Source organism: Lissotriton vulgaris, unplaced genomic scaffold, assembly GCF_964263255.1.
Source record: "Lissotriton vulgaris unplaced genomic scaffold, aLisVul1.2 SCAFFOLD_1082, whole genome shotgun sequence".
NCBI classification, from domain to species: Eukaryota; Metazoa; Chordata; class Amphibia; order Caudata; family Salamandridae; genus Lissotriton; species Lissotriton vulgaris.
This window is the reverse complement of record NW_028242115.1, coordinates 69060-95296: the sequence shown is the minus strand read 5'-3', so window position 1 is coordinate 95296 and position 26237 is coordinate 69060.

The following is a 26237-nucleotide window of genomic DNA, read 5'->3' as shown; positions in this document are numbered from 1 at the left end:
AATTCTGTTTCGATAATGTCACATACGCAATGCAAGATAGCAAACAACTCCTATTTTTTAAAATAATGTTTTTTACAACACAGCCAATAATACGGATGAACTGGTCTCAGGCCAGTGACTAAAATTGTAGTGAAAATGAACAGACATTCTCCCTGCGCCGTCGATGCTACGATTAAAGTTTCCATTTGAGGTGCAGGGCCTTTATCATTCCGAAACCCAGCTCTGAAGTTTCCCATTCTCAGCCCCATTAACACCCATTTGAGAGCACAAACATTCCATTAAAAGAGAGGGGGCGGGGCCCCTGCCCGAAAGCTGGGAAGCTTCATTAGTTTTTGCAATTAAGGAATATTGCATAATGGCCGCGGTACTTGCCACCGGTGTGCAGGCTGCCCCCACCCTGGGGCCCTGGAGGTGTGGGAGCCCCAGCGCCCTTTGTTATTGATAATGTTTGGCGCAGCAGGTGATTGGCTAATTAATAACAATGGCCCTCATTAGCAAGTCCATCGCTGCTGGGCCGGGTCACCCCTCAGAGTGTCTGGAGGTGCAGGGCTCCAAGCCCGGATGTGTATTGGCTGTCTGGGTCGGATACACTGGCCCGCTGGAGGAGTTGGGGTGGGCGGACACCCCTATTCTGAACTGACCCCAAGACGTGGCTTTCTTAAGACATGGGTCTTGCAAGGACGGGAGCCGGCGGGGTGCCCCCCGATATCTGAACGCGTAAAACAAAACAGTGAAGTGCACAGAACCTTATATCTGGTTCCCTCGGGGTGTGCCTCGTCACCACAACACACGTGTCCTGAACCTGTTCTTACATTTTACACATCATTGTTTTCGGGTGTGCTTCCACAACCAATGAAGTGCACCTAACAGTGCCCACAATGCATTAATTTATTCAATTCAAGCTTGGAGTAGGGGCACCCCACGGGGTGGAGTTATTTGTTAACTCGAGGTGTGCAACTTGGCGGCTTAAAACCAAGGCTGGCGTGAAAGTCCATGTCTGCACTGCAACCCGGAGCTGAGGTCAGAGTAAGTGTGGAGCAGGGTGGCAACTGCTGGGGTCTCTCCTTGACGCTGCGTCTCCAAATGGGCATACAAGCTGAGGACAGGACATCATGGGACCACGCGTGGGGTATGCCCCCTACATGCATGTATGTATTCGACTACAAGACAGTCCTGCTCCCAAGCTTCCCAGCTCATCGTCCAGTCCTCACCTTGTTCTCCGTATTCTGGAGCTTTTAGCTCCGAGTATAGAACTGGATTAACAGGAGTACATCTACCAGGGCTTTAGGTGGGATAAAAAAACTGGGGGCTCTCTGAGGGACATGGCCGATGGAATTAAGGGCGTGCCTTAAAACACGTAAACTTAAAATCTGTGCTTAGCATAGTGCTGCCCGACTGGTATTTTACTGCTTGTCATTGCATCCAGATATATCAGATACAAGGAACTTGGTACTTGCAACAAGCCAGGACTATTGGCTTTGTCAATGGTTGTTGGTTGCATAAGATAAATAAGCAACGGCTGTGGCTTTGTTGTATATAATATTGTGAATGCTTCCGTTCTGAAAGATTGTGAAAGAACTACGAGTGTCTTTGAAGTTACCTCAAAGGCAGTGAAGGGCGGCGCTGTTGTTGGAGTTGAGATTTGTTTTTCACCCCGAGGGTGAGGGCAACAATGGAGAGCCCGACAGGGACCCGTCTCAGCACCTGCTATTTAGAACTACCGGTGCTGAGAACCGGCAGGCCCCGGCCCACTTGAAGCTCTGACATGTACCAGAATGTAAAGAAAAACCCTGGGTTAGCTGAGCTATTCTTGGGTGACATCTGACGCTGGAGAGCTCTGTCCTAGCACAGGTGCCTCTTTGCAGAAGATCATTAAGATAAATGAGCAGGGCCTTGCGTGCTACATATATGACGAATGCATGCTGACAGCCGCCATCCGAAGAGAAACCCTGCCTGCGGCATGTTGATTCTAACACAAACCCTCATGCCCCGGCCTCCAGGAAGCTCCACCCCTGCAGAACTAACGAGACAGCCGCCTACCCCAGCCCTGCTGCAGGTGCGAGTCCGCATGAGACCCCCCTAACCGAGAGAGGCTTCGACAAGATGTCTTACTGCCCATCACTAGCCCGACTCCAAACGTCAAACCCTAAGAGGCGGAGGCCTAGTTATTCCTGTGTCATTCCCCAGACGCTGGCGCCCTCTGGTGGCAGACTGGAATAGTGCTCGCACACCTCCGCCTTGAGAACCCCTACCATCTGGGCTGTAGGGTAGCTTGCACCCAGTACCCGACCCCTCAGTGGCCGATAATTAAAAATTTGCAAACATTCGTGACAAGAATTTTCAATTCTATGAAGGACACGGAGGCGAGGATTATGCTTTCTCGATTTCTTTACTACAAACAGCAGCCAATAGGAACACAGTAAAGAAACGAAAAACTACAACTCCCATGAGCACTTAGGTAACCATAGAGAGCATATCCCTATATAAAGAACCATAGAGGGCAAGACTTCCTCTTTCTTTGGTCAGTAAAATAAATAAGTCAATGAAAAGTCAATTCATGTGGAACCGAGGAACAGCCTGGAGGAAACATCCGTAGGCAACAGGAGAACGATCATCAGGCGACATTCCAAGAAAAACCAAGGAGCAGGAGACTGGAGCAGGCAGAACTCCACAGGTCCAGAATCCGAAAGACCGGAACCAAGGCAGGAGAAAAACTGAAGGATCTCACTTCTGGTCAGAACCTAGAAGGAAAACAGAGCCGTAATACACCATCCCAGTACCATAAGGTAAAATACAAAGGGGTAGGGATATAGTGCAAGAAAAACATGTCACAATGCCACAGCAAGGAGAAAAGACATGATACATGCGGTAAACTACATTTGGGTGGGATAATCCTCGCCTCCGTGTCCTTAATAGAAATGAAAATTCTTGTCACGAATGTTTGCAAATTTTTAATTCTATGGCAGGACAGGAGGCTCAGATTATGCTTGTTCAAAGCTGATCCACCACAACAGAAGCAATATCCACAATGGGTTTGAAATAATACGTTTTAAACACAGTATCGGAAGACCAATCAGCTGCCTTCATAATGTCCGTCAAACTCACACCAACAGTAAAAGCCTTAGAGGCCATGGCACCCCGAGCGGAATGAGCTCCGAAAATGGAGATATCAATTCCAGCCTCAGACATAAGCCAACGTACCCAACGGGCCAGGGTAGCCGGCGCCACAGGCCTAAAAGGCTTCTGCAAAGCAATCAGCAACTGCCCAGACAAATCTTGTCGAAAAGGAGCAGTACTTACCTCATAATCCTTTATGCACTGGACCACACATAACTGTGGGTTCTGAGGAAAAGCTGGGTAAGTCACAGAAGACATGTTACTTTTGGTGCGCCGGGAAACTGTAAAAGTGACCCCCTCCGGAGAAAACGAACGTCCCGCGAGGTCTAACGCTCGTACATCTGAAATGCGTTTACAAGACACCAAACAAAGTAGCATTGTCAACTTCACTGAAAGTTGCTTACGAGACAAGGAAGAGTTGGGAGGCCAAGCCTCCAGAAAACGTAAGACAATGGAGACATCCCAAAGAGCCACATACTTTGGACAAGGCGGTTTAACCAGCCGAATGCCACGAAGTAATTTAGAAATCAAGGGATGCTCCCCAATAGGCTTCCCGTCAACAAAATTGTGGCCCGCAGGAACAGCGGAGCGAAAGGAATTGACTGTCCTATAAGCAGAACCAGAAGAAGCTATGGAGGCAAGAAAATTAACTACTAAAGTAACATCCGCTGAAGCGGGATCCAAGTTTCGTTCAGAACACCAACCACACCATCGCCGCCAAGCTGATGCATAACGCTTGTGCGTGTTGGGGGCCCAAGCCTCATCGATAAATCGCGTAGCGTCTCCAGATAAGCCAGGGACTTTCCAGCGTTTCCCGAAAGGCAACACGCAACCAGCCGGAGCTGACCTGACAGAACCAGAGGATGTGGGTGGAGCAGAGGATCCAACAATAAGTTCCACTTCTGTGGAAGCAGGAACGGTGTCGAGCAACTCATCTCCAGAAGATCCGGAAACCATGCCTGAGCCCTCCAAAGAGGAGCTATGTTCGTGCCAAGACTCGCTGAATCATCGCGAATGGGGGAAACGCATAGCAAAGATGAGGGGGCCAAGTCTGGAGAAAGGCATCCGTGGCCAGAGCCTCCGGATCCGGACGCCAGCTGTAAAACTTGGGCAACTGGGCATTGAGGCGAGAGGCGAAAAGATCGATCCAAGGCCAACCCCAGAGGGGAGACAGGTTCCGAAATACACGGGGATGAAGCCGCCAATCGCTGAAATCCAGCAGATGGCGAGAGTTCCAGTCGGCCACCTGATTCTGGCGACCCGGGAGATACTCTGCAATACGAGTGATCTTCCTCTGAAGGCAGAAGTGCCAGAAGTCCTTCGCAATCTCGGCCAAAAGCTTCGACCTCGTTCCTCCCAGTTTGCTCACATACCTCACCGCAGAGGTGTTGTCCATGCGGAGCAGTATGCAACAGCTGGTGGCCTGAGGAGCAAGGCTGCGGATAGCAAACGATCCCGTCAGGAGCTCCAGACAATTGATGTGAAGACTCAGTTCGTCTTGTGACCAACGGCCGCCCATTGTCACAGACCCGCACCGGGCTCCCCAGCCCCAAAGACTCGCATCCGATTCCAGCACAACATCCGGAGTCGAGCCGAACAGGGCCTTCCTGTTCCAAGCCTCCATGTGGTTGAGCCACCACAGCATCTCCGACTTTGCGTCTGGTGACAGAGGAACAAGATCGGAATAGCGAAGACCCTTCTGCAAATGCCTGATCTTGAGACGTTGCAGGGCCGATAATGCAAGGGACCCGGAAAGATCGCTTGAATGGATGAGGCCAACAGTTCGACAATCCGAGCGATCGATCGTAAGGATACACTCTGTGTGGACAACAGTAACCTCAACTCCCTCTTGATAGACCTGACTTTCTGGGAGGGTAAGAGCAGTTGTCAAGAGACTGAGTCGACTAGGAAACCCAGGAACTCGATCGACTGAGTGGGATGTAAATGAGATTTTTGAGGATTCACTAGAAAACCTAGAGACTGCAACAGGTCGACCGTCCATGCCAAATGGGACTGCAGTTGCACAGGACACTGAGCCATCAACAAAATGTCGTCCAGATACACGATCAGACGCCGCGCACCCTCAGCGATTCCATGACTGGTCTCAGGAGCTTCGTGAAGCACCACGGAGCGGACGAGAGACCGAACGGGAGAACCGTGTACTCGAACCACGTCCCTGACCATTGGAATTGAAGGAAACGGCAATGAGGCGGAAAGATGGGGATGGACAAGTAAGCGTCCTTCAAATCCAGGCGAACCATCCAGTCGCCCTGGCGAAGGAGATCCCTGAGAAGATGGATGCCCTCAATCTTGAAGTGGCGATAGACCACTCCGTTGTTGAACTCCTTGAGATTGAGCACTAGGCGAGAACCTCCCCCCTTCTTCTCCACCAGGAACACATTGCTGACGAACCCCTGAGGATGCAGAGAAGTCTGTACAATGGCTCCCTTTCTCAGAAGGGACTCGATTTCCGTAGAGATGACGGCCTGATCTCGTTGGGAAAAAACAAGGGGAGAAGGGGCGAGAGGTTGATGGGGAGGATGATAAAACTCTATGTGGTAACCTTGAACTGTCTGTAACACCCAAGCATCGCTGGAGATTGTACGCCAATTGGGGAGGAAATATTGCAATCTGCCCCCCAGGACAAATGAATCGTAAGGAATTAGGCTCACCTGTGTTTGCGAAATCTTGACGTCCTCCCTGTTGTCTGCCATAACCGCCTTTAGAGGCCTGCCCACGGCCTTTGCGGGAGGGGTAGAAATTGGTTTTGGAACCGGAATAGGAACACTGCTGACCTCCACCCTGCTGGGACTGATTGCCACGCTGTTGGCCAGAACCACGGCCGAACAAACGTCCCTTGGAGCGTCCGGCCCTGCCAAAAACCGGGCGGAACGCCCTGCGTAGCGAAGATTGCGCCTTATCCAGTCCACTAAATGTAGAGACAAACTTCGTCAGCTCCTTGAGGAACGGTTGACCAAACAGAAGGCCCTGGGCAAGGGGCCCTGATTCTGAAGAAGCCAGTTCTGTTAAACGTGGGTCCATTTTAAGAAGAATGGATCCGCAACGCTCTGTAGAAAGAGCACAATTCGCATTGCCCAACTGGCAAATAGCCCGTTGGGCCCAACCAATCAGCTCGTCCGGGTCGATGCCATAAGCAGACCCCTGATCCTGGTAACCTAAGTCCAGAATTTTAGTGAGTGGACCGAGTTGATCTAACAATTTATCCTGGCACAGACGCCAGGATCTATCAATGCCCTTCTTGGGGTCCTTCGTGAACTTTTTAAGGTAAGTAAGGATTGTGGGATCCACCTCAGGAGTTTCAGCGAGTTTGTTCACCAGATCCGGGCGAGGACACTCGGATCTAAGACGCGAACGCACCTCCTGGTCAAAAGATTCCCGAATATGGGCTTGGACGTACTCTGCGACCTCAGGAGCCGGGAGCCAGGACTTCGAATTTGGATGGACTATGTCAGTAGGCTCAAAGGTAAGCACCGGTGGATGCGCCGATGCGTCAACAAAATGCTCCTTCCTCGACTTCTTAGCAGGAGGGGCAGAGGGACCAGAAGAGGAGGACGAGGAAGAGGTATCTTCAGTATCCGGGGTAGAGGGCATAGCCTTCTTAGAACCACCGGAGCTTGACAAAGATTTGGCCAATTTTACAAAGTCCGATTTGTGTGGATTCCGTGGGGACTTAGAAGAGAGCTTGGCAGACGCAGAAGAAGGAATCCAACCTTGTTGCTGTGCATAGTCCGTCAGATGACGCTTCAACGGCCCAATGGCACGGACCAACGCGGAATTGACAGAATGTTGCACCCCTTGGTCAAGTGCATCGACCAAATTGTATTCAAAAGAGTCTTCAGGCTCCTCGTCGTAATAGTAAGAGTCTTCCTCCTCATAACCAGCCATGATAAATATATTGAGGCTGAAAGAATAGAAAGATAAAGGCCCACACAGGAAAAAAGGAGTAGGACACAGAAGTGACCCAGTCAGGGGAGTGACAACCCCTCAGCAAGCCAACTATGGAGAGCAACACGCTCCCCACGTAAAGTGATTTAAAGTGGAGGGACAGGCTTGCAGAAAGCCACTCTAGGCAAAGCCTCTACTTATTACCCAACCCCAACTATAAATAAGAAAGGGTGTCAAGTGGGGAGCAATCCGGCAGGCAGTGGGCACAGGCTGTTATGAACGCCGCCTCTAGCGTGTCAAGAAAGCCGTGAGGAACACGGAAAAGTCAACAAAGGGCTGTTGCGCATGCGCAGACGCCCGCCTGCAAATGCGGAAATAGAGCGGCGCGCGACTGAAACGTGCGACCGCTCGAGTCCCCAGTCCCGCTCCACAAGTGACGCGGGCACCAAAGCGCCCGAGCCGAACGAGAGGCGAACCCGCACTCTCCAAAGATAGACGGCGGAAAGGCAAGCCGAAAAGAACACAGCGCAACGAGCGTAGCAGCGGCAATGCAGACTCCGAAGGCGGCGGCGAAAGAACAAATAACGCTGCAAGCAGTGAAGCGCAACGAGCGCACAAGGCAAGCACAAAGCCAGTAATACAAGAATCACAACAGTGAAAGATAATGAAGGAAAAATGACTTAACTGGCTGCGAAGCAGCAAAGAAAGAGGAAGTCTTGCCCTCTATGGTTCTTTATTTAGGGATATGCTCTCTATGGTTACCTAAGTGCTCATGGGAGTTGTAGTTTTTCGTTTCTTTACTGTGTTCCTATTGGCTGCTGTTTGTAGTAAAGAAATCGAGAAAGCATAATCTGAGCCTCCTGTCCTGCCACAGAATTGTGCATGTGCACCTCAGCTCCCAGAAGTTGGAAGGCTATGGGAGTGTTGTTAAGTTGTGTGCAGGTGCCTTGGCGCCCCGAACCTGGACCACCCCGGTGCTGATGTTAATTGTTCATTTATGTCTTCATCCTGACTGTGGAGGCCTCTGGGATTGAGGTTATCAGGTGCACATGTGCTCAGTCACCTGGACCTCTCCGGGACCAGTGTTTATTTGTGCCAGCGCATCTCTGCGTCCAGAACCAGGACCCCCCACCCTGAGAGTGGGTACATTGAGTGCCGGTGACTCGAAGCCCTCCAGTCAAACTTGCGGTTTAAAATGCAGGAAGAATAGAGGTGTTCTCGGTGGCGCCTTAGAACTTACAGGCCCACAAGCAGCATAAATAGGAACTAAAGCATTCACCTGTCACTATCACACATATCCAACCCGCTTTGAAATGTATGCTGGCTGAATACTGCAGTATTTTACACTTCTCCATAGGACCGGGGACAGTCGCTCGTGGCATGTGAAGGATCCAGTTCAAATTAACAAGAGCACGACCCAAACATCTATGTGAACATGGGAGTGCAGTGTATAACTTGGAACAAGCGTTCCCATGGAACTCATTTTCTAACAACAAAATAGGATAGCAAGGGAAAATACTGTATAGATTTAAACTTATGAACAATAATAATATTTTTACAGAAAATACATTCTGTTGTGGTGACCTTTCCCCCCCCGGTAGCACCGGAATTACATTTTTAATTAGACCTTTCCCTTATACATTGCTGAGCGCCCTAGTATCTGGGTTACCAAACATCTTTTTACATTCTGTTGCTATTTGATCTTAAAGAAAACCCTGCCAGCATTCAAAATTAATTTGAATCAGCCAAATCGAAGTTTATTCTTTCATAAATTAAAAGATTCATGAGTCAAAGTCAGCGGTCAGGTGAGTGGTGAAGGGATGTTGAGCACGAACCCCAAGTGCTAACAGCCAAAACCATAAAAAATGAGGAAAGCTGACAATGTGAATTAAGGCAGTGGCATGGATATCAACCTGTCGCGGATATAAGTTTGTAAAGGCGAACTCCCTATCAGAGAAAGCTTGTAGGGAAAATGCCCATGCCTTATTTCAGCATTGGTCATCCAGTGGTCTTAACGGAAGCGGGAGACCACCTCAGCTTCACCACCATTCCCCATGCTCACCCTTGTCCTGGCAAGACCCCGATTTCTGAGAAAGGATTGAAACTAGGCCTGGGCAGTAAATTCTGTTCCGCTTGTGGAATTTGGGTAATTTTGCGTTCCACGGAGAACGCTGAATTGCCAAAAATTCAGCGATCCGCTGCTTCATAGAATTTTTTGCCTGTTCGCGCTTTCAAAAATGCGTGTTCGCAAGATATTTACCCCCAAGCACGCAAACCGTGTTCGCGAACAGGAAAAAAGCATCGCGAACGGGCTGAACAAGCAATTCCGCATGTTCATGGAACTCTGCGTGCTCTCGTAGATTTTTTACCGTTTCGCGGAGCTTTGCGTTGGGGCGACTACGCAAAATAAGGCCACCCCTAGTTGAAACGTCGTCAACACCAAAAAAAGACGGACCTTATTGTGAACTAACACTGGGATTTTATCCGCTGTGTTTAAAATATATGTAAATATAATTTGGCTGTCTTACAAAGCAATAACCAGTATACCATGTACGTTTATTCACATTGTCACCTTTTCTCTTTTTTTTGATGATTTTGGTTGTTAGCACTTGGGGTTTGTGCTTAATATCTCTTCACAACTCACCTGACCGTTGACTTTGTGACCCATGATTTGTTAATTTATGAAAGAATAAACTTCGATTCAGCTGAACCAAATTTATTTTGAATACTGGCTGGGTTTTCTTTCAGATCAAACCGAAACAGAATTTGTTTTCTGTAAAAATATTCTTGTGTTTCATAAGATTAAATCTATCCATTATTTCCTGTACTATCATATTTTGTTAGAAAATGGGTTCTGTGTGAACGCTTGTTCCAAGTTATACATGTGAAGTATCCAAGCACCGGTTATTGTTTTCACAATTCTCTAAGGACTGACCTTACCTCGTGGCCTTGTCCTTTCTCACTTATTTTCAGCACACAGACTCTCCTCAGTCAATAGATTTACCATTGCTTTCTTCGCTCAATAGCTCCTCTGCACAAGTCTCAATCCTTTTTAATTCTCGGCTAGAAGCGCGCAAAGCGCGTTCTCGCCGAGAACTATAGTCGTCGGCTCAGCAGACAACGAGTGGCGACAAGAGCTGGCCACGCGCTCAGCATCGTCAATGGGAGAGGGAGAGACAAGAGCTGGCCACACGCGCATGGGATTTGGTCGCGCGCGTGAGTCTGTCTCGGAGCTGCCGATGTGCCCGCTCACGGCGACGGTGTCTCCGCCGTGCGCTACAGCCCCATGATGAAGGTGACGTCCGTGGACGCTCGCCACTGAGGAAACCAGCGGGACTCGATGCAGACATCGGCAAAAGTTACCGTATTCAATGGCAAAAGCGGCCGGGGGCCGAGCTGGACTCCATGAGGCGCACCAACATACATTTATGTCGCAGAGGACGGAGTAAGTAGCGCAGCCCCTTTCTGCCCCCTCAAGCAGGCAGCGGCACCATCACCTATCCTCACTCCCGTACTGCTTGGTTTACTAATGGCACTGACCATAGTACATCAGCAGCATAAGCAATAACCAGTTACCCATCATGTATCATATTTATGTATTTCCTTAAATCTCAGTTAGACACATTCTGGTTGTAATCAAACAGTTGAAAAAACAGAAATTCCACAATTATAGTTTGCTAAATAATTATACCATGATCTGGTAGCCCACATGCTAACATGCACACACAGACAACACGCTCACTAACTGAAACAAATACAAATACAGAAATACTCGAAAGCTAACATACAGACTCACATACTCACATACACAGGCGGCTGACCGGGGGTGCAAGGCTGCAGGACGGGCCATGTTTACTGCCCCGAACCCCCAGCAGACACACAGCCCCCCCGCTCTCCGGAGGCCCACGCCTCACGTCCGATGGCCCCGCGGCCCTGTCCCTTCCCCGCCAGCCTGAGGCCCCTGCGCTGTTCACCGGCCACGGGTCAGCGTCGGATTGATAACGCGGGCATCCGGGCAATGCCCGAGGGGCCGGTGTCCGAGGGCTGCAGTGGGCTGTTTTTTGGAGCAGTCTGGGGGGCTATTTGGGCGCTGTCTCTGTTCTTCTGATACAGTCAGTGGCCCAGTGGGAGTCTGAGTGGCCTTTCTAGAGGTGGATGGGCGCTCATTACCTCCGTTTAGCACAGGTATCACTCCCTTTGTCTCTCGGCTTCCCATTAATGTTTGCACATACTGAGCGGGGGCAGGGGGCCTCACTTGTTTCACCAGTGTAAACTAACGCATGCATTTATTTAATCCCCCCCCTCTTAAAGATTACACCAACGCAGTGATATGAGGAGTGTTTATGCAAATGTGGGTCAATTTTTTTTTTGTGTGCCCGGGCCGATGTTCATTCCTAATCCAACCCTGCCACGGGTCACTGTAGCTCCCAGCGTAGCCCTCCGCCCTCCCGACGGACAGGGAGCCTTCGATCGGTGTAGTAATGTGATCACGTTTACCACTCCGTGTGTGTGCAGCTTTGAACCAGAGCTAAGGCAGGCGTGCACTAGAACATTAGTAAACACTGTGCGTGTTGGTGTGTTTGCACGTCTGCCTTGAACTTTGTTTCTGGTTACACATGTATGCTGCAGTGTGCATCTGTGTGTGCGTGCAGTTTTCAAACTAAGAAAGCAGCGTGCTCAGGGCACTGTTAGTGTTCGATTGTGTCTGTGCATGTATGTCTGTATGGGCCTATATGACTGTTCACATGTGTGTATCAGTGTGTGTGTCAGTGCACAGGCTTGGAATTAGGGCAGGTAGGAGCACCGTAAGACTAGTTTATGCCTGCGTGTGTGTGTGTGTATGCCTGTGAGAGCAGGCCTCTATATGCCTGTGTGGCCGTTCACAAAAGTGTGCACTGTGTGCAGCATTAGGCAACGACTGTTGGTGTGTGGCGCTTTCATGAGTTGGTGTGTCTTGTTACGCACGGGCAGCGAGTCTCTGCGTCTCTTTTTGTCGGTTTGTGGCACCATGTGATTGTGGCTGTCTGGCTGTAACTAGTATATATTCATTGACTCACTAACCCTCCAAATGTCTGCCCCAGGATAGACCCATGGCGCTAAATACGTTTATCAGAGATAAAATGCACAACTCTTACAACTTGGCGTGCGTGCAGTTCGCGCAGGCGAAATCTAATGATTACAATATGGGATATAGGAACGTCCCCCGGCTCCCATTGGCTAGCTCCATAAATGGAGGCTAGCCATTAGAAGCCGGATCTGTCCGTCAGGGCCGGACCAGATTCGTGGGCGTTCCCGCGATTTCTTCCCTCTCCGATCGTCATTGCGGCGGTGGGCGGAGTTTCGTTTTTTTTTAATGTGTTTGTTTTCGCCATTCTGCGGCCGACCGCTGACGGAGGAAGTCCAGGTGAGTGCCTTCCTTGCCGTTTCCTCCCCCCTCCCGCTGTCCGTGTACCTGCCCGCCCCCTCCCGCTGTCCCTGTGCCTGCCCGCCCCCCTCCCACTGTCCCTGTGCCTGCCGGTCTTCCTTGTCGTTTCCTCCCCCCTCCCGCTGTCCGTGTGCCTGCCCGCCCCACTCCCGTGCCATGAAAGCCTGTATGCCGCATGTAAATCGTTTAGAAAAGGGTCGTGGAGTATTCCCAGTGCTTAAATTCAATATTGGGGTTCATACTTTATAAAAAGCACAACATATGGGGGTTTTGCACAGATGTTATGTAGGTCAATGAAGACAAGCTCACAAATGCAAAAAGCCTTTATCTAGCTCTAAAGTGTCCAGCCTAAGTTACATTTTAGGGAGATCTCACTAGTCATGCGGTAGCACCTGAACACAACTTATGTCACCACATAAAAGGGTGTGCCACGAAACGGCATGTACACCTTAATGCATGTTCATGAAGTCGATACCACTGGGTTTGCCGCATTATAGCGATGAGATGGTTAGGTACGCGGTGGCAATCTATGATAACCGCACAGACTTAGTACATATGGCACAAACCTGCAGAGGTTCCATAACAATATTTTTTTATTCAGGGCTTGGAGTGGAATGAAAACGTTAGGGGCTTATTAAAAAGCGGCGTGGCCAGGGAAGCATAACTAGGAATCCTTTCAAAGAGGTGTGGCCTTCGCAATTAAAGATGAGACTTAAAACAACAAACATAGGCCTAAAACATGCAGGACTTTTTGGCTTCACCAGTCCTTGTTAGCAGTGTTAGATGAATGAGTAAACACAATTACATTGCTATTGATAATTATAATCGAAAATGTTTTCGTTCTGAAAATATGGGACTGTGAAACAAACAATATTAATATTTGTGGAAGGGGAGATGCTCTTCAGTGTCTCAATCAACACTTTTCTCCCACTCACACCACTTTGATATGAAATCTCTATATGTTAGACAGATTGCCGTGTGCCTGCCCGGCCCCCTCCCGCTGTCCGTGTGCCTGCCCGCCCCCCTCCCGCTGTCCGTGCCTTTCCCGCCCCCCCTCCCACTTTGTGCATTTTGCATAAGGTACTGCAGTGCATTTTGTATCTTGTGATGCCGGAAGTTGAGTGTATGTTATGCCTTGTGAAGCGGGTGACTGCTGTGTATCTGTGTGCCTTGTGAGACAGGCATTGTGAGACTTCGACCTTCATTGAGGTTGGCAATGTAAATAACAATGCCATTTATTTATAAGTAACAAATAAAAATAAATGTCATAAAAAACATTGTCATTTACAATGCCAAAAGTTCTAACTTTCACAAATGCGAGACTGATTGCATTGCAAATGCGTATTACTCTGCTATTATTATTTAATTTTCTAAGAAGTCGGGGATCCTGTGCTGAGAACCAATCCCTAGCCCATGCATAAGATTCCTTTTTTTTGAAAAATTATTGCGACCTTTGATCTTGTGTGGCAAAATACACACTGCTCTCTACTGGTGTAGATCAACAACGTGCAGCACTGATCTGCGGGACAGAAAAATCATGCAGAGCACACAGGGCACGGTGTAGGTAGCCGTCGTGCAGAAAAGTATACAGGTCAGGCAACAACGCATAAGGAGGAAGGAGGGTGTCACCCTAGCCTGTGCATGGGATTATGAACGGTAAAAACGAGAGCTGCTCGCTGCAGCTCATCCACTTCTTCCTGGATGCATTACAGACATGACACACACTCAAAGGAAATCGATCCACACGTTAATTGACCGCACCTGGTGGCTGGTCTCTCAGCCCCTTATTTCTTGTTCCTACTTACTGAGCAGAGCGTTAGTCCTTCCGGTGCAGTGAAAGGTCGCTTCTCTAGGCGTGGAATCAACCGTGCTGGTGAGTCAGTCGGGGTGCGCATACGTACACCAAGCCTGGATGCAAATTCATACTTTTTCTTCGTTTTGAGGGTTCTGGCGATGAAACAGGTTCGTTCTCGTTTTAACATAGGAATTTTTGTTCAGAAGTCTGCGTATTTGAGTAGATATCCCCTTTGCGTTTCGATTACCGAAATACATTTTGATTAGATGCGAGATGTGCGTGTTTGTGAGATGTCTTGTATAACCAGTACTTTTTCGAGTTTATCAATTAAGCGTGCTAAGGCACACTGCCTTTTCTGTAGCATTACGTAGTGGTAGTCCGCAGCGTGCATGGCCTATACACCATATAGAGCGTTTACATTTTAGTGTGCGTGTATGTTTGTGTGTGTGTTTTTAACGGACTGAACTAATGTATTTTTCTTCTATTTTATTATCAATTCTAATTGGTTTAATAATATTTAAAAAGACGCTGTCTAAAAATTAACAAATTATGTTTATTTCTAGTGGAATTATTCGGAGTTCTCAGCTTTCCGTGCGGGAGTAGATCGTCCAGGCCAGGTTTTTGCTTCACACTCACAGGATTTGTAGCACTTTGCCCCCCACAAACACACACCTAATTTAAATCGGACAGGACTGCAACTCCCAGCGTACGATGGCTGAATAAGTTACTAACACGTGAACTTGGAAACTTGATAGCTCCGTAGTATTTATTGCCATGTGTAAGTGGAAACAATTTCACTGTCCTAAAGTTTACTTCTATTCATTCAAAAGAAAATACAAGAAGAACCAGCGCTTGTTCTCCTTCTCGAGAACCACAGACAGTGGTGATCACTCGTGTAATAGTAAGACAAGACAGACAACACTTACTATTGTGTATATACATATACTAAAAGAACCCCACTGAGAAATAATAAGTGTAATTCTCACCATTAAAATTGCAGGGCTTGCTGGCCACTCAACTTTTATTCTGGGCTGCAAGCTCTCCAAATTAAAAATGGTTCCTATTAAACCATGTCTAATACTTCATTGCCAATGCCAACCTGTTTCGTTGCTGTATTTTTGCGCAACTTCATCAGGGCTAACAGGGGTTCATCTTCTCATTCTTTCACTTTGTGTTTACATACAATACCTGTAATGGTAGCTAATGACATATAACAAAGTGGGACGTACATTGGCCCTCAATGTTCACCATAAAACAACGGACAGGAATTCGTTACTCCACTACCGGTCATTCCATCCTCGAGCTTTAAGGGATAATCTCCCTGTGGGCCAGTTTTGGCGCAATTGCTCGTCCACTGAATCCTTCATGGAACAATCCGAGGAACTGGTGAATAAACTTGTAGAGAGGGACTATCCAATGAGAGTAGTCAAGCAAGCACGGAAGCGAGCTTCAAATACCCCCCGAGAAGCACTCTTGGAAAGGAATGTGAAGGAGAAGCAAGACTGTATACCAGTGGTCACGACCTTTGATCCACTATCTACTAAGATGAGGCAAATTGTAAGGAAACACTGGTCCATCCTCGATACTGGCACCGATAAGATGCCACACCCACGTTTCGCCTTCAAAAGAGCCCCGAACCTTAAGGACAACCTGGTCCACACTCTGATTCCAACTGCTCCATATGTTAGTTCCCTCCCAGTGGGGCACTATCCGTGTGCGAGCTGCTCTGTATGTAGTCTGACTCAGACAACAAAGCTGGTAACATTGAGAGATGGGAGGATCTGGTATCTTACAAAATTTAGTAATTGTAACACATCTCGTGTGATTTACAGACTGACCTGTAGTTGCGGACTTCACTATATCCGTTTGACATCAAGAAAGGTGAAGGTCCGAATATAGGAACATCTTAGTACTATCAAAGCTAAAAAACTCTCTACACGCTTGGTACAACACTTTAGTGATTAAAAGACACGAACCAAGGGATCTCCAGTGGATGGTCCTGGAAAGGGTGTTGGGAGAAACACATAATATTGAAAATATACTGGCTAGGAAAGAGGCCAGATGGATGTATCTAGAACTAGCAGATAGGGAAGGATTGAATGATTCCATTGAATGGAATAAAATCAGTAAATGGAGTTTTGTACAATGATGACTTTAATTAGGTGCTGACCCCGTTCCAATATGGCCGACAGGGCAATGTGATGAGCCTGGGTTATGTATAACAGAAGGTTCCCCTTTGTTAAACAAAAGCGCATGAGTGACTGGTCATAGTGGCAGTTGTGTTTGAAAGAAAAATTGTGGGCATGTGATCTGGTGGTTTCTCTCCCCCATTTTTTATATAAATGAAAAAATAGCTTGCCTGTGACACACACATGATTATATTTTGCACCTCGTTCGAACACAATTTTTATTAAGGATTGTGCGGTAAACATTCAGGTGTGGCATACATGTAGCATTTATAATTCTAACTTCGTTGTGGTAGTTGTTTAGAGCTATTTTCCCCTACACTCTAATATGGCTGCCACTTTTGTGGACGCCGTGTATCAGATGATTACGCAGACGCATTGGCTGGTCGAGACCAGATTGGGAGCTAAATACACAGGGAACCGGGCTGTCCAAGCTGGAGCTTCCAAATAACGCCGGTGGGACGCGGCATTGGTAAGAGGGACGTTGCCGGTCGGTAAGATCTTTTACAGACAATATGGCAGTTATTAAAGGTGAGCCTATACATTTGGTTGAGTTTACGCTAAGTTTATGGAAGTGGCACGTCACTCGGAATATGTGCTACATGGTAATTGGCACTACGAGCATACATTATGTACAATTACAGAAGACCAGACTGTGAATGGTTTTCATAGGGACGCGTGATCGTTTGATCCAATGAGGAGGGTTATGGGTATGCTGTAACTTCGCAACCCCCAGGTAATTATACTCTAAATGATCTAAGTACCACCATAGCTTTTTAGTACTCCCTATGCCTGGGATGCAGGCATAGGATGGTTTTTATAACTGGCTCAAGTTTGTTATATGTCAGTATCTACCATTACAGGTGTTGTATGTAAACACAAAGTGAAAGAATGAGAAGATGAACCCCTGTTAGCCCTGATGTAGTTGCGCAAAAATAAAGCAACAAAACATGTTGGCATTGGCAATGAAGTATTGGGCATGGTTTAATAGGAACCATTTTTAATTTGGAGAGCTTGCAGCCCAGAATAAAAGTTGAGTGGCCAGCAAGCCCTGCAATCTTAATGGTGAGAATTACACTTATTATTTCTCACTTGGGTTCTTTTGGTATATGTAAATACACAGTAGTAAGTGTTGTCTGTCTTGTCTTACTATTACACGAGTGATCACCACTGTCTGTGGTTCTCGAGAAGGAGAACAAGCACTGGTTCTTCTCGTCTTGTCTTTTTCTCATTTTCTCTTTCACTGAAAGAAAGGGAGCTACCAATGATAAGTGGGTACACTGGTAATAGTTAGCCAGTAACCCCGTTGGCGGTTCTACCTTGAGGTACTCTCTCTCCTCTCCCACACATTTTATTTCACCGAATGAAAGGTGGTGAATGTGGATGGTAGTTGACATTTTGTGTTTTCTGTGAAAAGGGACACTGTGACCTATATGAGTAGTTGGACTGCACACATATAAGGGAATTGAGAAGGCTATTGAAACCCCTGGTTTCCGTCACAATTAATGGGAATAAGTGTTTAGAGGGTGAGGCCTTGTTTTGTTTATCATGTTCTGAGTGTGGGGCGGCCTCTCCCTCCTTTCCCCCTTGGCTCCTAATATACTGACGTGACCTGAGCAGCAAAAGGATCGTAAAGTTAACTGCGGTCCGTGATGTTTATTTTCCAAAGATTTTGGAAAGTGGTGAACAAAAAGGAGTAAAAGCATCAGAACAGGACTGTATATCCCTGAAAAAGTACCACACATCAGGAGTTAGACTGATGCATTATTGTGCTGGTGTCCCCAACACCGCACAAGAATGCACTAGTCGCGTAATAATAATGCCAACAACCACCTGACAAGGCACGCTGTATGAGCTCAGCTGCACCAGTGTGCTGTGCTTTCAGAGTGTTTGGTCTTGCGTTTTAATATTTTCTTAATTGCAGTGACTAAACTTCACACACTGCAGTACATGATTTAGGGAACTTTTGAGACTCCGTCCCTGCCCTTCACAATCAAAGAAGCCGAGCCCTGACTGTTGCCGTTTTCTACTTGTTTCTTTGACATTAACATCTGGCCCGGCCCTGCCAATTACCACTCATCAGGTGTTAAACTAATGCATTTTAGTGTGGTCCATATCCCCAGACAAAAATGCTTAAGTCATGTATTTATAGCACCTCCTGACACCATTGCTACTGTGTGGCACAAGCCGAGACAAATGTTGGAGCCGTCATTTATTAAGTAAAGCAGCACAAACCTGGTGGGTGCAGGGCACACACTGTGTGTTGCCTGCCCACAGACTGCTGCATACAAATTGGGAAGCATTGCAACCACCTATCGCTAAATTAGAGTTTGCACTCCTCCTTGCCTGGGGGCTGGCTGCAAATGCAACATTGATGATGAGGAAAACTCAGGAGCGGTATGTGGAATGCGGACAGATCAAGGAGTTTGGCGGCGTTACTAGAGCCCGGGAGACTGATCGCTTCTTCCTGCCTCAACTTGAATACTGAGGACCTATGGTGTGTCTGGTAATTTTTTTGGGTTTATTGCTTTACAAACTTTACCTGCCGTTATTCCCTGTGCCAGCGCGCGCATTCACATGCTCAAGACTGTCCCTCTTTCTTTCACAAGGTTGTCTTGGGGACCACGTCTTTGTCGGAGCAGGATCGTGCTGTTGTCAGCAGTCTGTAGCTGTGCGGCGTTCGAGGAACGTCATTTCTAATGCTATGCACTGTTTGAGTGCAAACTAAGTTCTCACACGTAGGCAGGGCACAAGTTCTAAAAAAAGAAGTGGGGGGGACGCAGTCACCGGAAGTGACGTCACAACAGTAAGTGACGTCATGAAAGGTGGCTTGCACCATCGGGCTCATTGCCTTCCCTCGCTCACCCCCTAGATGCGATTGCATCTGAGAAGTCAGCGCGTGAGCAGCGTGCTGTGAGCTCCGATCTCGTCCCAGAGAGGCCAAAGAGTGAAGTACAGCTGTTTGGCAGGGGGGGACAGCATCCACTCAGTAAAATAAGTGGGGGGACCCCGTCCACCCGCGTGGTACCCCGACTCGAGCCCTGCGCGTAGGTGATCCCTGCATGTTCTTTTCGTCCTTGCTGTGGGAATTTACTTAGGTTGGATTTTTTTTCCTTTGCTGGCGGTGATCCGCACGCTCAACGTATCTGGCATTAGCAGATCATTCGAGTCTGCCATCCAGTGGACGGAGGTGCTAACAGCGAATGACATGCTCAAATCTAAATAGTTTTTTTTCTCATAACGTTTGGAATATATATATTTTTTGATTTCTTCTTCTTTGTTTCTTGGTTCACTGGACCTTTACCCCGCATCAACTGGCATGCTCATTTTGTGTTGTGAACTTTTAGAACTTTTTTTTTCTCACCTCTACTTTAGTTCCTATGGTTTCAACACACTTTTAGTGCAACTATCAGTGGTACATGGCAAACACATTTGTGTCTTTGTCATTTATAAATTTTCCAGTTGGTTTAAACATGCAGCAGGATGGTATTATTGAACCAGTTGATGCCACCTTCTGGTTATCTCCAGTAGTTTTAGCCAGGAAGAGCTCAGTTGAACTACAACTTTGTATTGATTTAAGAAGTGTAAACAATGCCATCTGGATATAGAATTTTCCGTTGCCACGAATTGAGGATTTAATTATAGTAGTTGGACAGTCCGAATGGTATACTAAGCTGGATTTGAAAGCAGCGTACCATTAGGTAGGTAGTGTTGGAGGCTGAATCCTGTCCTCTTACAACCTTTGTCACACCTGATGGTACCTTTCAGTTTTGTAGAATGCTATTCGGTCTGGCATCTGCTGCTTCCGTTTTTCAGAAGATTATGACCAGGTTGTTGCTAGGTATCAAGAATTTTGTGGCATTCCAAGATGACATTCTGGTTTTTACTAAGACTTGAGGAATATGGTGACATTCTCAAGAGAGTATTGATGCTTTATGTGAAAATGGTTTTACCCTAAGGAAGAGCAAATGTGTTTTTGTGGTCAAGGAAATAGAGTATCTGGGTCATATCTTGTCTTCTGAAGTGGTGAAACCTAAACAAGGTTTGGTGGAGGCGATTGTAAAGGCTCTGCATCCCCAGGACAAGGATCAACTTATATCTTTCCTAGGGATGTGTGAGTTCTATTCTACATTTGTAAGGAACCATTCAGATCTAACCAAGTGTTTCAGACACTTGTTGAAGGGGGAAAAAAACAGGTTTTACTTGAACTTCTTATCAAAGAAATTTAGTTATGATTTAAAAAAAAAAATGATTTCAGCGCAAGAGCTTTAACCATATGTGGCTAGTCGCAGAACTTTTGTTACTGTGGATGCAAGTGGGTATGGAATCGGAGCAGTACTTTCACAGAGTGATGGAACAATGGATTCTACCATTGGGTTTGCGTCAAGAAGATTATCTGAAGTGGAAACCAGATACTCTGTGATCGAGAAAGATGTTCGCTTACACCTGGGGAGTTAAAAAATGTAAGTTGGGGCGTGGCCAAGATGGCGACGGAGTAGGACGTGATTCTAGTCCCCTCCGGCGCCGGGCCCTACAAAGCCTTGTTCAGCATCGGCCCCGGGCGTCCCCTTGGGCTTTTTGGTCGCTCTGGAGCCTTCTTAGAGAGGTGGCCGGAAGTGGTGCGATCCCCGACGGTGCCTGAGCCCGTGTTCGCGGGACCGGAGCCAGCAGCGGTGCCCGTGGCCTGTGCGGCGCTGCGAGCTGTGGCGCAGGGCGGCAGTTCGGAAAGTCCTGGTGGTGTACGGCGAACGGAGGCTGGCGAGAGCACCTGGACACTGCGGTAGGGTGCTGCGGGGGCCTAGCGGCAACGAGGAAGAGCCTGGTCAACACCGTGACCCCTGGTACCTGGGAGGAGGCGGAGCTTATCGCCCGTGAACCACTGGAGCTGCAGCGCGGCCAGCAGACTAATTGAGGCCGTGGATTGCGGCCTAGCTCGGGAGGCGGTCTGCGCTGCTTCCAGGATCCGCGCTGCAATTCTGCTAGAGCACGGGGCGGGCGAGACCGGTCTAATGAGTGGAGCTGGGTGGACGTCATTGGAGTGAGGCCTAGCTGGTCGGGGTGCCCGCTTGCGTTGTGGGCCTCAGGGGAAGGTCGGTCCCCTAGACTTTCGACTTTCTCGCAGCATTGCGACTGGTGGTATGACAACGCCCTTGTTATTGGTGTGGGGGCGGGGGCTGGAGCTGCGGAGGCTGCCTCCACTGGACCTGGTCTGCCTAACCCACTGAGACGAACAGGGACAGCAATTGGGGATCTGGGCACACGCCGAGGACGCGTGGAAGGGGCATTGACGAGATTCTGTCCTGTTGCGGGGGGGGCACCGTCCGTGGTGTCTCCCAGGAAGTCAAAGGGGGCCGCAATGTCTACCGTTTTGCGCAAGGGGAAGAACGGTAAAGACGGCCAGCCGAAGAACACCCAGCAGCCGGCTTCCCCTGGCCCGAGCTCCTCTCCTAAAAGGTCTGACGATGAGGCTCCGGTCACCAAAGCTTTCATGACTGACCTCTTTAAGTCCATCAAGGAGGATATCTCGGACCTCCGAGCGCAACTGACGTCTGATCTTCGGGAGGTGCGGAGAGACGTGGACGGCATTGGGGAGAGAGTGGCCATGCTGGAGGATCACGATCTCAGCATGGCGAACGACGTCCACCAGTTGCAGCAGGACGTGCTGAGGCTCACAGAACAGAACTTGGACTTGCAATCCCATGCGTAAGACTTAGAGAACCGTTCTCGAAGAAATAACATTCGCATACGAGCGGTGCCGTGAGATGGCGAAGCAGGTGATCTACGTGGCTATGTGTAGGAGCTCTTCCTTCAGATCCTGGGCGAGGAGGATGTGCATGAGATTCGGATGGATCGAGTCCACAGAGTTGGTCTACCGCGGATGGCCGCCCCCTGATATACTCGTTTGTGTCCATGATTTTCAGCTAAAGGAGAGAATCCTCAGAAAAGCGCGAGACGTTCCAACTCTGCAGTTCCGGGAACACCGCCTGCAGCTCTATCGGGACCTGGCGGCAACGACTCTTCAGAAAAGACAGGAGTTTAGGCCAGTGACAGCATTTCTGCGGAACCACAACATTCCTTACTCGTGGGGCCATCCCTTCCGCATAGTTTTCCGGTGGCAGAATAAGCTGGCACAGATCCGCTCCCTACAGGTGGCAAAGGAGCTACTGGGCATCGAGGATGAGTCCCCGGCCTCAGGGGCGGGCAGCCCTTCGACGAGGCGGCATCGATCCTCCTCTTGGCACAGGTCGCGGGTGGCCTGACCGAGCAACCAGCTTACAGGAGAGGGGAGATGCGGTGGCCTCCGTTGCCTCAGCGACGTTGACGACTTCACAGCAGAGCTCCAGAGCGGCCTGACTTGTGGGCTGCTGGCCTGAGGGCACCGGAGGGGCTCGTGTACTCAGGTTCCGTGGGTATGGTGGTACTTTGTGAGAAGACACCCCGGACCGAGGCCTTGGGAGTCCCGCATGGAGTCTCCCGTCCCCTTCCCAGTGACTACTCTGTGCGCTGCACCGATCTGGGACTATTCGTTGGGACTGCTAAGTATATCTGTTTGTTTTTGAGTTGGGGTTTGGTTTGGGGGGAGGGGCACTGGGGTGTTGTGGGGGGCTTGGCGGGAGGGGGTTGGGTGGTGGTGGCGCCTGGTATGAATGTATGGTATGCTTTTCTCTCACTGCTTCTGTGTTCTTGGTGCTCTTGGTTGTCGGGCCTCTGGGTGGGACTGTTGACTGGGTGGAAGCTGTTGCTGGTCTTGAGTTTTCGGACACTGTAAGGGGTACAGGGTTCTGTGTAGACTCAGTGGAGACGGGGGCGCGGGGCCAGGCGGGTCTGTTTCCTAGGCACTGGAGGAGTGGGAAGGCACTCGCATCGAATAGACAGGGGTGGATTCTAAATTTCCCTTATGCCGCTTAGTATTGGGACATGGAATGTCAAGGGACTTAACTCCCCTCAGATGTGCCAAAAAGTTTGGAAATATCTTACTGATCATCACCTGGATGTTGTGGGACTCCAGGAGACCCACCTGGCGCGTAAAGACTAACTCCGGCTGCGCCATAGACACTTCCCGCTAATCTATAGGGCCTCTGCATCCACTAAACATAGAGGAGTAGCGCTTCTCTTTTGAGCGTCTCTACATTTCCAACCTTTGGGGATTAGCTGTGACAAGGAAGGGAGGTGGCTTATGGTCAAGGGAGTGCTCGATGGAGTGACCTGTATGTTTGTGGTGGTGTATGTCCCCAACTCAGGGCAGAATGCTTTTCTACGAGAACTGCTTGACAGGGCGGGGGACTTTGCCGAAGGCCTTATGGTACTTATGGGGGATTTTAATATGGTTTGGGACAGAGATCTAGACGGCTCACGGGCGCAGAGGGCGGGTGCTGGTGTGTTTTCCGCTGAGAATCAGGGTATGATTGGTGAACTTGGCTTGGTTGATTGCTGGAGATTCCTACACCCCCAATCGCGCGACTACACGTTCTTCTCCCATGTTCATCACTCCTACTCCAGGCTCATCACTCCTACTCCAGGCTCGACCATATTTTTGTGAGCCAGGCCCTTCAAGGGGATATCCGGGATTCTAGCGTTTTCCCTCTGTCTGTATCAGATCATAGCTTGCTGGTACTAGGGCTACACTGGCCATCCGGGGGGAATGGAGTGAAGAAATGGTATTTTCCACCGGCGCTTGTCAGGGATGACATCTCCTGCAAGGAACTACGCAGGGCAATAGGAGAGTTCCGGACTCTCAATCAGGCATCGGACACCTCCCTCTTTAATACCTGGGATGCGTGTAAGGCCTCCATAAGGGGCACGTGCCTTCACCTTAACGCCAACCTCAATAGGTTGAGGCGGAAGGAGCGGGAGGACCTGGAGGCGGAACTGGCTACCTTAGAGCAGGCCCACAAAGCTAACCCGTCTAGGCTTACTCTGAGACCACTGACTGCAGTGCGGGGTAAGTTAAAGGCCCACTATGCCAACCGTGCGGAGTTTACCCTGCTTCGGCGCATTTCCTACTCTCAGGGGAATAAAATAGGCAGACATCTGGCTCGTCAACTACGAGATAAACGGGAAAGGGAGTATATAGGTGGCATCTTGGACTCTTCGGGATCGCTCCGCCACAGTGATGCAGATAAGGCACACCTCTTTGGCCGGTTCTATGAGACACTTTATAGGGGTGACTCCCTAGATCAAGCAGCTCAGGATCGCTTTCTGGCTGACCTCCCCATTCCACGGGTGTCGAAAGAGTGGAACGAACTGCTTGCGGCCCCTATCTCTAGAGAGGAGGTGTTGGAGGCTATCAGGGACCTTAAGCTCCACAAAGCTCCCGGTCCGGATGGCTACACGGCGTTGTTCTACAAATCCTTTGCTACGGAGCTCTGCGAATTTTTGGTACCCCTCTTCAACGAAATGGCAGTCACGGGTTGCACCACGGGCTCCATGGCCGAGGCTATGATTTCCGTGATTCCTAAACCGGGGAAGGACCTGTCCCACTGCTTGTCCTACCGCCCGATAGCTCTACTCAACATAGATGCTAAGCTATACTCCGCTATTCTTGCAAGTAGACTTCGGGATCTGATGCCGGCCATCATTCACCCAGATCAATCAGGGTTTATTAAGGGACGTCAAACACACGACAACCTGAGGAGGGTGATTCACCTCATTGAGAAGGCCACAAGGTTCCGTCTCCCGGCAGTGCTGGTGGGGTTGGATGCGGAAAAGGCCTTTGATCGGGTAGACTGGAACTTCATGTTCCGTACTTTGGATTCTCGCACCAATTCATTACCATGATTCGCGCGAACTATAGCGCTCCTTGCTCCAGGGTGATGGTTAATGGACACCGCTCCGCCGGCATCGCTCACACCAGGGGTACGAGACAGGGCTGCCCTCTTTCACCTCTGCTCTTTGCCTTAAGCATCGAGCCTCTGGCCATCGCGCTGCGTGAACAGGAGCTGATAAAGGGACTCCCCTTTTCGGGGGAACAACATAAAATCTCCCTTTTTGCGGACGATGTGCTACTCTCTGTGGGGGACCCGGCGCAATCTCTGCCGCACATTCAAACTCTGCTGTCCAGCTTTGAAGAAGTAGCCGGATTCAAAGTTAATTTTGATAAATCTTATATCTTGAACTTGACACTCCCACCGGCCGAGTTAGAGCGATTGCGACCGCTTACGCCGTTGGCATGGGCACCGGCCTCCCTGCTCTATTTGGGGGTCCGACTGACACCTTCTATTGGCTCCCTGTTCGCAGCGAACTTTCCGCCTATGTTGTCGGCTGTGAGGGGGGAACTGGATCGGTGGAAGCCGAAATACATTACTTGGCTGGGCAGGATCAATGCCATCAAGATGGTCCTCCTTCCTAAATTTCTATACCTTTTCCAAGCCCTCCCTATACCAATAGAGATGGATTTCTTCCGACGACTGAAGACCCTCTTGCTGAAATTCATCTGGCAGGGTGGACGGGCACGCCTCTCCTATGCGACTGAGGCGCCCGAGGGAGGAGTGAGCCTCCCGGATATGCACCTGTACTATAAGGCCGCACAACTGCGGGTCTTGGTGGAGTGGTCGCAGCAGGAATCTGAAAAACACTGGCTGCACATGGATAGGAGTGTGGCTGGGAGGTCGATCTGGGACCTGGCTTGGAAACCCAAGCCAGACAGGCCTAGGAATGCTTACGTCAGCACTCCCACAGGCACTGTCCTGAAGGTGTGGGACACGGTATCGGGAGACGAGCGCTGGACGTCGTTCCCCTCCCCCTTCACTCCTTTGCACTTCAATCCAGCCTTCCCGCCGGCGCTACAGGAGGGACCATTTCGGCCTTG